The 16,840-nt window shown below is 32.6% G+C and overlaps 1 long non-coding RNA gene across 4 annotated transcripts; it reads right to left on the reverse strand.

The window, feature by feature from the left end:
* Positions 1-14,370: 14,370 nt before the first annotated feature.
* LOC140877103 (uncharacterized) lies at positions 14,371-16,680 on the reverse strand. Of its 4 annotated transcripts, none has more exons than XR_012149239.1 (5): positions 16,304-16,680; positions 15,848-15,927; positions 15,490-15,542; positions 15,232-15,315; positions 14,371-14,600 (listed from the first exon to the last, which is right to left on the reverse strand). It is a non-coding gene; the product is annotated as an uncharacterized lncRNA (long non-coding RNA). The 4 variants fall into 4 exon arrangements; XR_012149240.1 differs by lacking the exon at positions 14,371-14,600 and adding an exon at positions 14,607-14,960; XR_012149238.1 differs by having other exon boundaries at positions 14,718-15,542.
* Positions 16,681-16,840: the final 160 nt, after the last annotated feature.

A 16,840-nucleotide genomic window follows, 5' to 3' on the forward strand; every position in this document is an offset into this window, starting at 1 on the left:
TTTGCATTCGACTGAAGGTGTATCATTGATGATTGAGAGTCGCTATGAACTTATTTTTAGATGAAAGTGGTTTTCTCTGAGGCTATGATTTGTGTGATTCGTCCTTGCTTATGTTTTTGTTCTGTTTCATTTTGTTTTTGCATAACTTGCTTGAGGGCGAGCAAGGATTAAGTGTGGGGGTATTTGATGGGCATGTTTGTGTTGCATATTTTATTATCATTTTATTGTCATTTGTGTGTGCATTCATTTGTTTTAATTAAGTTTTTGTTGGTTTTTCATACATCGTGTCTACATTACACGCTCCCGTGTTTATTGTATAGGACGTAGCATTTTGTCGAGAAAAAGATGGAAAATCTATTGCGCGAGAATGAATTACGGAGCAGCAATGATCAGAAAATTATATTTAATTTTATAAAAGTCAAAATCCGATCTTCACCGTCCAGAATATAGTTCAAGATGTTTTTAAGAAGCTGTCCAAATTTCAGCTCAATCCGACGGCTAGATCTCTGGATATGAATTTTTCAAAATCGCTGCTTGCTAGGAAAAAAGCTGCGCGCTCGAGCGGACGTACTCGGAGCGATCGAGCGGCCAAGAAGTTGAAAAACAGAGAATTGCATATTATTGAGCGATCGATCAGACGAACTCGGTGCGCTCGATCGCACCGACTTTTCCGAGAAATCTGTTTAATTAGGAAACTTTCTTGGGAAGGACTCTAGTCTTTAAATATATCATATAACTCGAAAATTACGATCTTTGGGAGGAATTCTGAAGATCTTTAGACGGCTACATACAGAGAATTCATCTGGCGGCTAGGTTTTATCTTTCTTGTTCTTAGATTTTATTTATTCTTGTTTTTATTCTTGGTTGAGGAAGATGAACCCTTGAATTTATTTATCTTGTGAGATTCAAATTTTCATTGTTTAATTCAATTTGAGTATCAAGAGTTGTTCTGATTTATTTCATGTTTGTATGTGAGATTATAGGCCTGTGATTTCGCTATACAATCTACTGCTAAATTAAATTCAAATCCGTAATTGTTTGAACCATCTAATTTGTGAAGCAACTACGTTTGATATTTTCTGCTGTTGAATTTATTAATTCGTAGGAACAACAATTGACTAGGCTAAATACATCCGTTGGTGCATGTGTTGTCTAGATTCATCAGTTTCACTCATATGAATGCTACCGTGGATTTAAATCTAGATTGCTGTTATCGGGTTAATTTATTGGTAAGGGTTAATTTAGAATGCTGTTTTCTAATTAACTAAAATTAAGGTAAAACAAGAATTTGATTTTCAATGATGAATATTCGATGTGAATTAATTATTTTTAGAGAATCGATGATCGAGTGAATGATTTTAAGGGTGTAGTCGACCGATACCAAGTCTCGTTAATTTATTGATCTTCCTTATTTTAATTCTTGCATAATAGTTAATTCTAAAATTTCCAAATCCCCTTTTATTTATTTCTATTATTTTTAATAACACAAATAAATTTCACTTTCCTCGTGGGAACGATCCCTACTCTCGCTACTACATGTTTATTTAGTTAATCTGAGTTGGGTTAATTTGGGCGTGATACGACTAAGCGCTACCAGCTATCGCGCTCACCATCAGCGCTACACACCAGCGCCAACAAGCAACGAAGGGCGCAACTCAAGGGCGCTACTACTAGCGTTATCGCGCTTACGAAATGTGCTAAACCAAGCGCAATCGCGCTGCTCACCTGCACAACACCAAGTGCCAACGAGCAACATTAACAGCGCTTCCCATAGCGCAAACGCGCATCTCATTGGCGCAGCTCAAAGCGCAAATGTGCATCTACACCAGCAATTCAAGCGCTAACTATCTCCTGCAAGCGCGATAGCGCTCCTGGACGGCACCTACTCTTGCGCTAACGAGACCCTCTTCTGCACTACATTCTAGCGCAATCGCGCTCCCAGCTACTCTGCCCTGCGCAAATAATAACCATCAGCGCTCCATCTCTAGCGCAAACGCGCTCCAAGCTGTTTCCCTTCCATGCGCAAACGGGCAACCTTCAGCAGAAATTCCATGCGCAAATGAGATCACCAACAGCGCATCTAAGGTGCTATCGCGCTACCAGCAGACCAACCGCGCAGCTCTACATGCTCTCATCCATGCGCACACAATCTTTACCAGCTGCTCCGTACATGCGATAGTGACGCTGATCCCTTCATTCACTTGTGCGACAACGAGCAATCCTACCATGCGCCATCGAGTTCCTACAACCACATCCGCTTTGCGCACTTTTTCATTTTTCCTTTATACATTAAGCGAGTTATATTGTCTTGATTGCTTCGGGATTTAATTTTGTGTATTATTTTATCGTGTGCATGTATTCTTTTCAGGTTAATTTGGATGTTCATGTTGTGCGTCTTCAATTTCCTCCCATGGTCGCCTTCTAATGGTGTTATACATGTTGCCAATTTTTTCTATTCATGGAGATGATGATGGTTACACCGAGTACTGATGCTCGGTGTCGAAGGTACGCGTCCCTTGTTCTTTTTATAGTTTTTAATCATTAGGGACAATTATTATACTAAGTTTGGGGGGGGTAAATCAGTGTTTGATTTAGTTGAGTAGTTGAGTTTTATTGTGTGCTTCATAGATAAAATTTCATAGATAAACTTTTTGTTTGAGTTTAGTTGTTGTTGAAGTGAGTAGAGTTTAAAGGAAGTAGAAAAATAATTGGATGCATGGCTGATGAAAAAAAAATTTTGTGCTTTAACTGAAATCCATGACTGTCTACCTATCTGACAAATATTTTTGAGAAAATGGAACCACTTAGATGAACAATTTTCTATATACTCTGTGATTAATACTTGAATCTGATTTTTGAAACATACAAACATAGATATGATTGAGGCATTGTTTGAAATTTTTGGGCCTAATTTTTGTTGAAATAAATGTATCCTTAGTTGCCCATTTGAGCCTACACGTATATTAGTACAATGAGGTACAAAATCTGAACATTGTTGTGGAAATCATCGTTTATTGCTGATGATTATTCTTTTCTGCACTGATTGAAATTTGTATGAATTAATTGTGGATTGAGACTTGTCTAGAACTAGTTCAAACACTCTTTGAGGTGAAATACGGGCAAAATTGTGATTAGGGATGATTTAGGCAATTTTTATGATATTCGTTTGAGCCTTTCAAGCAACCCACTGATTTAATTTTATCCCTAGTACCTTGTTTGAACTTTATTAAAAATCGAATGACATGCGTGTAAACGTATGATAAAACCCCCATTCGTCATTATTTCAAGGTCCTACTTTTACTACCTGAATAGCCTAAACACTATTTCCTACCTTTAAGGGAGTACTTTAAATGCTAAAATGTTATAAGCTCCTAGTTTTATTTGTGAAAAATGGAATGGTGTGGTGGATGAATTGAAAAGAAAGAGGTAGTAGTGAAAAAAAAGAGAGAGTTGAAAAGAGGTATTAGTGAAAAAAAAAAAGAAAAAAGTTGTGAAATAAGTTGTGAAAAATTTGAAAAATCAATGAAGTGAAAAATAAATGTGAAATTGTGAATGAAAAGGAGTTGAAGTTAGATTGAGCATAAATGTAAATTACTCCTTATTTTGAATTCTTAATCCTTCATTTGTAGCCATGAGCCAGGCCTTACATTATAAGCTGATTAAGTACTATTGACCGAGTCTCAGTTGCCCAATATACTAGTGGAGAAGAGTTGCGAGAATTTAGCCTATGGACTGTTGATAGAAACTTTTAATGATTATGAATTTTTGATCGAAACACGCACACACTATTATTCTTTACATTTACCAGATTGTGAGTGTTTTTGATTTTATATCCTATATTTGATCTCTTACTGCCTTGAAAAGTCCTCATGATCTATGGATATTTGAATTGAACTTGGATAAGGGTGTTTTGAAACGTAAGTTGCGGAGATTGTAAGTTTATGCGGTTATTTAGTTATGATTAAAATTTACAAGTGTTAGTAGGTTGGATGGGATTGGATTTGAATATTTTAAAATTATTGTTGAGGCCATTTCTTCATAATATTTCTTGGATATTCTTGTTGGTTTTTGGTGATTTAAGTTTTTTGGAAGTTATTGTTTTGATAGTTTTGCTCGGGACTAGCAAAAGTCTAAGTTTGAGGGTATTTGATAAGTGTATTTTATACACTTAAATTATATATGATTTTAATTATTAATTGTTTGTTTCGAAGATTTAGGTGGAGTTTTGTTGTTTTTGTGTTTGTAGGGAATTATGGAGATTTTATGAAAAAGAAGAAGAAAATAAGAATTTTGAAGAGAAAAGAAAATAAAAAGGAAAAAGAAAAGAAGAAAGAAGAAAAGAATGAACAGGAGAAAGAAAAGTCTATTGGGCTTTTTATATGGGCTTGTTGTTAGCGTTTCTCAAGCGCTAAAGAAGAAGGGTGAAGCGCAAAAGTGCTATTTGACGTGAAGATTGAAGATCGAGATCAGAGCCTTATGCGCGCCCGCGTGAGAATCAGAGACATGAGTGGGCTTTTGAGTGGGCTTTTTCAAGGGATTCTTGAGCGTCAGATTTGGGGAGGAGCCGCCACACATATACACATCAGATATCAGAGACATGAATTGATCGTGATTTCTGGAAGAATTCTGTGCTTTTTACTTGAAGAACAAAAGACGGAGATCGATAGTCTGGACACGGCGTCAACGACAGATTTGTTTACTTACTTTTATTTATTTAATTCTGAATTCATGTCTGGATTTTTGAACATGTTTTGGTTTTATTTGAATTCAGTTATGAACTAATTTTTTAGAGTCTAGAGGTCGGATGGAACCTGATGTAGACGCTTTCATGAATTTTTGATTTGATTGAATTGAGTTTCTTCTAGATTAATTGTTTTTCTAGAATTGATTGTCTTTTCAATTATCTGATCACTAATTGATTTGTTAAATTTATTTGAAATCTGGCACTCGGGAGAGAAAATTTTGAATAGGACCAATAGAAAATACATTGTTAATTATTTATATAACTCGGGAGAATGTATAATTTTAACAGAGCTTTTAAAAAGAACATTGTTTTGAATTGATCATTGCAATTAGATTCTTAATAGGGATATTGGAATTGAATTGTAGTTGATATATTTTATTCGGAACTCGGGAGAGGGAATTATACACTTAAGTGTTCTTGACTATTAATTGATTGAAATTCATGAAGATTAATTAATTAGAATTGATTGTTGTTGAAACCAGGTGAAATCTAAATCTCTAGACCATTTTTCTCTGATTGATATTTATCTGAAAGTTGTGTGTGTGCTGTTAAAAACTCACTGATTATTTTATTCTGCAAAATTCTCAACTATTGATTTTCTAGATAAAGTTTAGACTATTTTAATTACAAGAACTGAATATTTTCATTTTACTTTCTGTGGGAACGATACTTGATTTTTCACTATATTAAAACTTGACACTCGTACCCTTGCGAACATTTTTCACAACAACGATTTAGGCTCATTATTCTGGAATCGCTCGAGGGACGATAAATGCAAACAAATTCGAACTGAAGCCGGCTTTGATCAACATGGTTCAACAGAACCAGTTTAATGGGAGTTCAACTGCTGATCCTCATCTACACCTGCGGACTTTTTTTGGAGATAACTGATACGGTAAAGATGAATGGTGTACGTGAGGATATTATTCGCTTACACTTGTTTCCTTTCTCTCTCAGGGACTAGGCAAGGAGTTAGCTACAATCGCTGCCGTTGGGAAGTATTACTACATGGGAGGAGATGACAGTGAAATTTCTTGAAAAATATTTTTCACCTGCCAAATCCACCCAACTAAACATCGAAATCAGCACCTTCAGGCAGATGAACTCTGCACAGCTCTTCGAAGCATGGGAAAGGTACACAGATTTACTTAGACATTGTCCTAACCATAATTTTGTAGATTGGGAGCAAATTGAGTGGTTTTACAATGGACTGACGAGGATTTCTGTGGATTCTGCTTCTGGAGGTACCATTTTTGCTAAAGACCCTGTACAGGCCTACGATATGCTGGAACAGATGACCATCAACAGTTTTCAATGACCATCTGAGCGTATTGGAGTCAATAAGCCTGTTGGGGTGTATGCAGTGGATCCTCTTACTTCAATAACTGCACAATTATCTGCACTGACTACACAAGTGATCGCATTGAATAAAGGAAGTGTGGCGGAACAAGCAGGTGTGTCGGGTGCTATGGAAGAATCTCACCATCCTGAACAAGTGCAGTACATAAATCAAAGATGTTATGGAGGCTATAGAGGTAATTCTGTTCCCAATACTTATCACCAGGTTTACGAAATCATGAAAATTTTTCATATGCTAACAATACAAATAAGGGTGAAGGTAAACCTTCTTTGGAGGATGTTTTTAGTAGTTTTGTGCAGGAATCGAGCAAGAGGATGGCGAGGACTGAGTCTCGCCTTTACAGCTTAGAGATGCATGTGGCTAATATGGGCGTTGTGCTGCAATCTATGGAGACTAGTATTGGGCAGCTGGCAAATGCTTTGAAAGATAACAACATAGGTCAATTTCCAAGAAATACAGAGATAAATCCAAAGGAGCAATGTAATGCTATCACCTTAAGGATTGGGAAACAACTAGGTAATGAAGAAGGAAACCATGAGAGCAAGACATCTGATAGGGCTAAAAAAACTGTATTTGAAGAGAAGAAATTCGAGGAAAAGGATATTGAATCTGAGCAGAAACCGATGTACAAGCCTCCACTTCCATATCCCCAAAGATTCAAGAAGAAGGCATTGGACGAGCAGTTCTCCAAATTCTTGAAGATTTTCAAGAAGATACATCAACATCCCTTTTGTTGATGCATTGGAGCAAATGTCGAACTACGCAAAGTTTATCAAAGAGGTAATGTCCAAGAAAAGGAGGCTGCTAGAGAACGAGGTGGTCAACTTAACTGAAAAATGTAGTGTGCTACAAAAGAAGATGCCACAAAAGCTTAAAGATCTAGGGAGTTTTACTATTCTTTGTTTTATTGGTGGATCTCATGTTAGTAGTGTTTTATGTGATTTAGGTGTCAGTATTAATTTAATAATGTCATTGTCTATTTACAGGGCCTTGGAATTGGGAGATATAAAATCGACCACGATCACATTACAGTTGGCGGATAGAAGCATCACATATCCACGGGCTATTGTTGAAGATGTGTTAGTCAAGGTGGATAAATTCATATTTTCGACTGATTTTGTGAACTTAGACATGGAAGCAGATCATGGTGCTTCATTGATTTTTGGAAGACCGTTTTTGGCTACTGCTAATGCAAAAATAGATGTCAAAAAGGGTGAATTGTCGATGGGTGTGGAAGGCGAACGAGTGATTTTTAACATATTCATGAAGACACTTAACCCAACTGTTGAAGAATTATGCTTGATTAAGCGGATTGTGAAGCTGAAGGGTTGTCAAAAAGTTGTTATTGAGGTTGAATCTCCAAAGGAGAGAGAGCCAATATTACCAAAGAAGAAAAACACAAAAGAGAAGGCGAAATTTAAAAATCGGTTTGTGGAATATATTTGGCATGTGAAAGAAAATGGGAAGAACCCTACCAAAGCGACAACCACCTAAGACCGGTGAAAGTCGGGCTGACGACTCTAAACCAAGCGCTTTTTGGGAGGCAACCCAAAATTTTTGTGTTATTTTGTTTTTATTTCATTTTTTATTTTTATTTTCATCTAATGTATTCTTTAATTTTTCGTCCATTTTTTTTTAATGAGTTAATCTATTATTTTGGAGTGCATTACTGGGAATTTTGGAGGCCTAATTTTATAAATTTTTGGATTTTTTTCAAGATGTGAGAATTCTTGTTCGAAGTTTATGCGCGCTCGCGCAAGCCTTGGAGCGCGCCCGCGCCCTCTCTACGCATCCCTGATGCAAAATAGCTATATCATGCGCAATAACGTTAAGGAACCACGCTAATCCATGCACTATAGCTCTTCCGAACAGCGCAAATCCTTGCGCTAACACGCTTATCAACCACGCAAATCCTTGCGCTATTGCGCTACACAAGGGCACAACAAATAAGCACAAACTCTCTTCCCAACTGCGCAGAAACCATGCGCTAACGCGCTCCTGAAGGGCGCTACACCATGCTCTATCGCGCTTCTGAACCGCACCTCATCCCAGCACTACAGCGCCTCCGAACCGCGCCAAATCTTGCTCAATCGCGCTTTTGAAGAGCGCCATCACATATTAATTCAAAGAGAAAGGTTGTCTCACTCTCGCACAATATTATCCTGCCTTATCCACCTCCTCCGCAGTGGTTTCCTAATGATACTGTAGATTCTGCGACTTCTTTTCATGGAGATGATGATGAGACCGAGTCCTGATGCTCAGTGTCGAAGGTACGAGTCCCTTGTTCTTTTTCTTGAATTCAATCATTGGGAACAATGATCGTATCTAATTTTGGGGGGTGAATAATTATTTTTGTGCACATATGTTTTTTGCATGCCTGAAGTTGAAGTTTTTGATGTTAGAAAGTGAATTTTTTTATGTTGAGATACACTTGATATGATATTTATGCACTGCTTGTATTTTTCTTTTTGTTTCGTGTTTTTGTTTCGTGTTCTTTTTACAAAAGAAAAAAAATTGAAAAATTAGAAAACAAAAAGAAAAATGGCCTATGATGATGAATGAGGAAGAAAAAATAGCATTTTAAATCTAGTATGGTGAAATTTTTCTTGAGTTCTCACAAATTATGCACCATGTCTTGATTGTCTAGACCTTAGTGATTAGAGAAACTGTGTGATTTTGTGCGTGAATTGGATGATTCAATTGTTAACGTTGGTGATTTATGTATACTTGAAACCGAGGTAGACTTCTACGAGCTTAGAAATGATTTAGGCTATAAATTAATAATAGCTCCATCCAGGTCATTAACGAAGAATTGAAATCCTAATTCCCTTATCCTTGGCTAAGTATGCGGAAAAAATGGGGTTGCAAATTTATGGAAAAAAAATTAGAATTTTTGAAAAATTTTATAACTCCATCCGGGCCTGGAAAGGGATTGAAATCCTAATCTCCAATTCATGGCTAAGTTTGCGGATAAAATGGGGTTAATGCTCCATCCGGGCTATATACTAGGGGATTAAAATCCGAATCCTATCTTTAGTTATAGCTAAGTCTGCAGGTAATTATTGGGGCTAAATAAATAAAAAATGGGTGCAAAATCCGATGATTTTATAAAAAAAAAAGTGATATAATTTGAAAAGTTCTTTAGATCTTAGTGAGTAGAAATTAAACTTGGTGGAGAGTGTTTAAAAACTAGAGAGCAGAGTTGATGATTCTATAAAATGAACTTGTTGCATTAGTGTATCGAAAGCTAGGTGGATAGACAAGATTGATAATTCACACACGCACGAGAACTCTTGAGAAATCTAACTACACATGGATTAATTGTTGGATAACTGAGGCAGGTTGGTTTGAATAATTTATTTTATCTTTTCTTGTGTGTAGTTTAGTTGTTTGTTTGTTTGTTTTGTTTAGTTTTGTTCGGGACTAGCAAATATTTAAGTTTAGGAGAATTTGATAAGTGCATTTTATGCACTTAATATGTTTATGATTTTAATTGTTAATTGATTTGTTTCGAGCAGATTTATGCGTTGTTTTGTTGTTTTTATATATGCAGGGAATTATTAAATTGATGAGGGAAAAAGAAGAAAAATAAGATTGAAGAAGAGAAAAGAAAAAGAAAGAAAATAAAAAAAAAGAAAAAAAAGAAGAAGCGTTGTAGGTTTGAGAAAGCACTATTGTTTGGCGCTAAGGAGAAGATGATAAAGCTCAACAGCGCATTAGTTAAGTGCTATCGCGCTATTTCACGTGAGATTGGAAAATAAAATGTGTAGCATATGCGCGCTCGCCTGTGATTACTGAGCGGCCGCCCCGTCGGGATTTCAGAATTTGAATTATATCGGAAAGGAAATTTTAGATTTTTCTTGGGCTTTTTATTGGGCTTTTGATGCAACGTATAAAAGGATAGAATTGGAGAATTGAAGAGGGGAAGCCGCCGCATAACTCAGAAATATTTTGGAGAGAATTTGATCGTGAACTTTTGGAAGGGAAAATCTGAACGTAACGTGAAGAGCAGAGTTTGAAGATTGCATTTTCTGGACACAACATCGCATATTCGGATTTGTTTTCTTTCTTTTATATTTATTAAATTCTGAAGTGATGTTTATTTTTTTGAATATGTTTTGGTTTTATCAGAATTGGATTATGAACTAAATTTTTAGAGTCTAGAGGTCGGATGGAACCTAGTGTAGACACTTTTATGAATTCTTAATGTTATTGGATTGAATTTCCTTAGATTAATTGTTTTCTAGATTTGATTGTCTTTTCAATTACTTGATCAATAATTGATTTGTTATATTTATTTAAAATATGGCACTCGGAAAAGAGGATTTTTAATAAGACCAATAGAATTAACGCTGTTAATTTTTTATATAGCTCGAGAGAGTATATAACTTTAATAGAGCCTTAAAAAAACATTGATTTACACATATCGCTGCAATTAGATTCTTAATAGGGATATTAGAATTGAACTGTAGTTGATACACTCTATTTGGCACTCGGGAGAGGGAAATAGAATAATCTAAGTGTTCTTGGCTATTAATTGAAAGAAATTCATGAAAATAAATTAATTAGGAGTGATTGTTGTTGAAACCAGGTGAAATCTAAACCTCCAGACTATTTTTCTTCTGATTCATATTTTGTTGAAATTTGTGTGCGTGCTATCAAAATCCTTTGATTATTTTATTTTTCTGCAAACCTTTAAAATATTAATTTTTTAGATAAAGTTTAGACTATTCTAATTACAAGTACTAAATATTTTCATATTACTTCTCGTGGGAACGATACTCTATTCATCATTATATTAAAACTTGACAATCGTGCGCTTGCGAGCGTAAATTTTGCAACAGAAGGCGAGGACCTCAAAGTGGGGCAAGCCACACCTCATCCAACAAAGATGCAATTGTAGATATAGACCTAATCAAAGAAGACTCGTCTAATGGGTCAAAAGGTAACAAAAAGCAATGTGAAACACAAAGTGAAATCAACCATGAAGGGTATTGATAGTAAATAAACTTGGAAAATATGTTGCTAAGTTACTGTGTATACTAGCATGAAAAGACTGAATTTTCTATTAATTTAACAAAAAAATAATACGAAGTAGATGAGATGATAGCAAAAAACGATCGACGTAATCAATATTCAACTGAAGGAATACAAAATCCTTTAGATCAACTGAAGGAATTCGAAATCCTTTAGACATATATTTCACAAATAACAGAGGAGCAACTTATATATCTTTTGAGTTATTTGCACCAAACACCCCTGTGAAATATTGAAATTGCACACTTCTCCCCTGTGAAATTTTAATAGACATCTTCAACCCCGACCTTTTAAAAAATTAGTACACTCGCTCCTTCAGATGAGTGATTGTTGCGTACGCGCCCCTCATGCGATTGAGCAAATATTTTGATATTTTTTTGCACAAAATACCCTGTAAAATATTAAAAATGAATTTTTGACCTCTGTGAAAATAATTTTTAAATCTATTCAACCCATAATATATAATTTTTAATAAAATCCAATTATAAATATTTAGCAAACATTTTTTGTTCTATTAATTTTTATTTTAAATGTATTATCATTAATTAATTATTTTCTAAAAATATTATTAATTTATCATGTTATCATTATTTTATTAAACTCACTTCGTATTTCCAAATTTTCCATTAAACATGCATTCATAAACATGTATTTAAATAATTTCAAATACCAAAATATTGAACTAAACCGATAAGTTCAAACATATTGCTTTTTCGATTTAGGACTATATATTATTGAACCAAAATTTAAATTTTTCGAGAATATGCATTGCACAATTTGTAATAAATAATAAAAAATAACATGCTTATATAATTATAAATCGAAAAAGTAACATTCATGAACTTATCATTTGGTTCAATATTTTGGTATTTTTAGATATTTAAATTCTTATTTATGAATTATGTTTAATGGAGAAGTTGAAAACACAAAGTGATTTGATAAAATAATGATAATGAGATAAAGTAATAATTTTTTTAGAAATAAATTAATTAAAAATTATAAATTTAAAATAAAAAATAAAAATAAATAAAATTAAAAATGTTTGAAAAATATTTTATAATTAGATTTTAATAAATATTGTGTATTATTATTTAATGTAAATTCTGCAATGCATTTTAAAAAATTTAGATTTTGGTTCAAAAATCTATAATCCTAAATTGAAAAGTAATATGCATGAAATTATCATTTTGATTTAATATTTTGGTACTTTTAGGTATTTAAATCTCGTTTATGAATGCATTTTTAATGGAGAAGTTGAGAACAAGAAGAAAGTTTAATAAAATAATGATAATAAAATAAAATAATAATATTTTTTAAAAAATAATTATATAATCATAATAAATTAAAAATTAAAATTAAAATTAATAAAACAAAAAGTGTTTGCTAAATATTTTATAATTACATTTTAATAAAAATTGTGTATTATGAGTTGAATAGATTTAAAAATTATTTTTACAGGGGTCAAATATGCATTTTTAATATTTCACAGGGGTATTTGGTGCAAAAAAAATATCAAAATCTTTGCCCAGTCGCATGAGGGACGGGTGCGCAACAATCACCCATCTGGAGGGGTGAGTGTGCTAATTTTTTAAAAAGTCAGGGTTGAAAATGCCCATTAAAATTTCACATAAGAAAAGTGTGCATTTTCAATATTTCACAGGGGTGTTTGATGCAAATAACTCTATATCTTTTATGAACGTGTGTCAAGAGATGAGGAGGAGATGAAATTTGCAAAAAGTATACTACATTTGTAGTCAATGTAATTTTTCTTTTAATTTAATTCTCCTTTCAATTAATGTAAATTTTCTTTTAAAAAATTTAATTTTCGTTTCAATTAAAGTAATTTTCTCGTCAATTAATTTTATATAGTCTTTGCAAAATATTGGTTGTAAAGTAGCCGAGTTAAAAAAATAATAATAATATTTATTTTAAATAATAATCATTTAAGATTATAAATAAAATTGAAAATATATTTATTTAATATAAAATAATGATGAATGAGTGGATAGTGAGACTTATGAATAATGAGTCCTAGCGATCGAGGCACACGCGATGCGTGTGTGACGTTTGTGCATGAATATTAATTGGGCTATGATATAAAATTATGCTTAGATTAAAGATCTAATATGATTACCGTGTCTTGGCTCATAATCGAAATGGCACGGTTGTTGATTACATGAACTTAAAATTATTATTTTTACCTATGTTAGAATTGCAAAATAAAAAAATATTATAATATAAAACATGAATTTTTAAAAATTATCATAATTCCCAACAATGAATGCAACACTTGGAGTTTTAATAAACTTTTTAATATATGTACTCTTCAAAGCATTGAAATTGTAAAAGTTTTTTCACAATCTCTTATGATCCTTGTGGTATTGATGCATTAACATGTCATCTGTCCAAACAAAAACAACCTTAAGTAGAATGAGATAAGAAAATAGAATTAATTAAATCTATACTTATGACTACAGATAACAAATTTTCGTAAAGTTTTACCTGCTACGTAGTTACTAAAAAATATTTAGGACTTGTGTTGTCTATTGTTGTGTGCGATACTTGTAAAAGTGTTTGAATAATAATTTTAAATTAAGAAATGCATTTGATTATATTAAGTGTATTTGAAAAAATATAACATGTCTTTATTTCAATATATACCAGTTTTATATCACATCGTTGTAAGTATATTGTGCATTATAATATTATAATAATAGTATTCATGTCGTTCGTGTTATATTATGTTATTACTATATTTATGTATGTACCTGAATAATGATTTTTCTTCGATTTCTCTGCTTGCTTCTGTATCTTTCCACAATATTAGCAAATAATTATAATAATAATGACATAATTTTTAAATAATTTTCATGAAAATATTGGGGATAAAAATTCGAAATGATATTATCGTTATGACTATTGCAACTTATACCATTTATAAATCATATATATTTTGGAATAATTTTTATCTCAAAAAGGATATTTACATAAGAAATAAATTTGAGTTTTTTTTTAAAAAAAATATAAGAAATAAATATAAAATTTCTACATACTTTAAAAATAACAGATAAATTGATTTTGAAATAAAGTAGTTCTAATTTACATGTTACCTACAATTATAAAATATTAATTTAGACGAAAAAGTTATTTATTTTTTTAAACGCATTGCATTAGTGAAGTACTAAGTTTGTTCAAAAAATAAAGAAGTAATAAGTCATAAAGTTGAGTTTCATTTTTCTAAAATATTATATTCTAATGTGTTCCGTACAGATAAAGTTGCTCGTGAACAATATAATTGAAATCGATCATCTTCGTTAGAAGAAGATATAGAACGTTGGGTCCTCCTCTGATAAGTCACTCTTCATTGAGCCAAATACATAATTCTTTCATCATTGATCATTGAATGTCGTCTTTGTCTAGCTATCTGATTGTGTTTGTTGTTCACGCCGTCATTTTCACCTTCATGATGTCATTAGTAATAAGCGAATGTTATTGAATAACATAAAACTAAAGTAATAATTGAAAACAATGACTGATAAATGGGTTTGAAAATTTGTATACATCTATGTATAGTACATTAAATATCAAGCGAATTGGGAGTCACGTCATTAGGCACATTCAAGACCGATTCATCGGGAAGCTCAATTCCATATTTTTGTTGTTGATAGTTTGATTGATGTCGTGAAAGATATTCTTGTCGTCGTTCTTCTGTTATGGATTGTCTTCTGATGCGTTGAAGCGCTATGCTTAATTGACATCTATGGTGGTTGTTGGGATTAACATTAGTAGTAGAGGGTGGAGGAGAAGAAGCCATTGAAACTATAAACAAAACACGTATAATATGAATAAGAATTATGATGATGTCGAAGGAAAAACAATAGACAATAATAATTAAAATATGAAGTTAGGAAGTTGACTGTACGACATAAAATCTGAGCAAGAAAATAAACATCTAACACATGAAGGTGGAATTATAAAAACCACTAAATTAACTAAGCTTTTGAACAATTGACTTTTACTGTTAAATGAACACAAAATAAAGTTAAAAATGTTAATACAAAGAAGGTGAAAATCTAATTGAATAACAAACCTGAAACGGAATGTATGCTCACATTGAGAAAGTAAAAATTCTGAACGTCGGTTTGCGGGTGGATCGTGAAACTGAATGGATCAGCTAAAATGGTATTTAATAGAAAGGTTTCATAAGAATTGGAGCTCCGTGGTGGTATCAAATATAGATGAAATAATAATAAAAAAAATCGTCTGTAAAAAAACAAAAAGTGAATACATATTATGGAAGCGTACCTCTATGTGACACAGAAGTTTTATAAAAAGAATTCCAATTTACCTTGATTACTAAAAGAAATTTTAAACTCATGACGGTTCCGAGTGGCTTGACGACTGAAAAAAAAAAGACAGAAATAATTGAAACAAATGAAGCTATTGGAAATTAATTCCAATTTACCTTGAAACAAAGAAAGGAGTTACAATTTACTGAGAAAATAAATGAAAATTTTCAAAACCTACAGTTCAGAACCGCTCGACAAATTATAAATTTTGAAGGCGATCGTTTCCAAATATGAAATAGTGATACAAAAAATCGAACAACTACTGATACAACACAACAATACAATTGACACATCGAAAACGAACCCAACATAAAGAATGGAAAAATGGGCAGATACGAAAGTGGAAAGGAATAGAACCTTGGAAATTAATAGAAATTGTAGCTCCCCTGTAGAATAGAAAACAATTCTACAAAACAACGATTAATAACATGGCATCTCTGCAACAAACACAAAAAATCGAACAATAAGGTAAAACAAAGTTGAGGAGTAGAAAGTCCAGTGGCAAAATGCACCTTTGAATACAAAAAAAAGATAATTTTTGTAGTAAGTAATCACAAATCGAAATAATGTACTTGATATTCATGGCTCCATCCACGGCATTGCCATTTTTTTCATTGGAGCATTATAACAAACACATAAAAGGTCATATTCAAATTCTAGGTGCTTCAATACATACGCGCAACAAACAATGCTAAGCTCTAGGAAGCCATGTTTCAAAGTGATATTTTGTAACAAATATTGAAAAAAGAAAGATTAAGATAACATAACAACACAATTTCCATAAGATGCACATGTAGGACTGAAAATTCATACCGTGACGATTTTGAAATGGAATTTGAAACTAAATGGAGCATGAAACTGTTATAAAAAAGTTGCAAAATGAGGAAAAGAGATCTGCGTAATCTAAGGCATGAATGATTTTTGAAGATAAACGTGTTGGTAAATCGTGGGTGGTGGATGAATATTTTGCCCTTTTTAGCCAACAACGTGAAAAGTTCAATGTAGTTTTTTTGTGGCTAAAATGATAATATCACATTGGTGTAATCAAGTCAGACCAAGTTAGTTTTTATATGCTACAGAAGTTTTATAAAATAGTAGATAAAATAGTAGATAGTAGATAAAATAGTAGATATAGTAGAGATTGATGTTAAAAGGAATATTTATGATAGAAGAAAAATATTAATATAATGTGGAAGTATGTACCCCGTGATTTTTGAAGAGTTGGTGGTTAGATGTTCTAATGAATAATTGATTGGTAGAATATGTGGTTGATCTTATTATATTTTTCCTATTTTTATATATCATTGTTCGATTGATGAATTATATTATGTTTTCTTTTATTCCCCTCTC

Source organism: Henckelia pumila, chromosome 2 (genome assembly GCF_033568475.1).
Source record: "Henckelia pumila isolate YLH828 chromosome 2, ASM3356847v2, whole genome shotgun sequence".
Lineage (NCBI taxonomy): Eukaryota > Viridiplantae > Streptophyta > Magnoliopsida > Lamiales > Gesneriaceae > Henckelia > Henckelia pumila.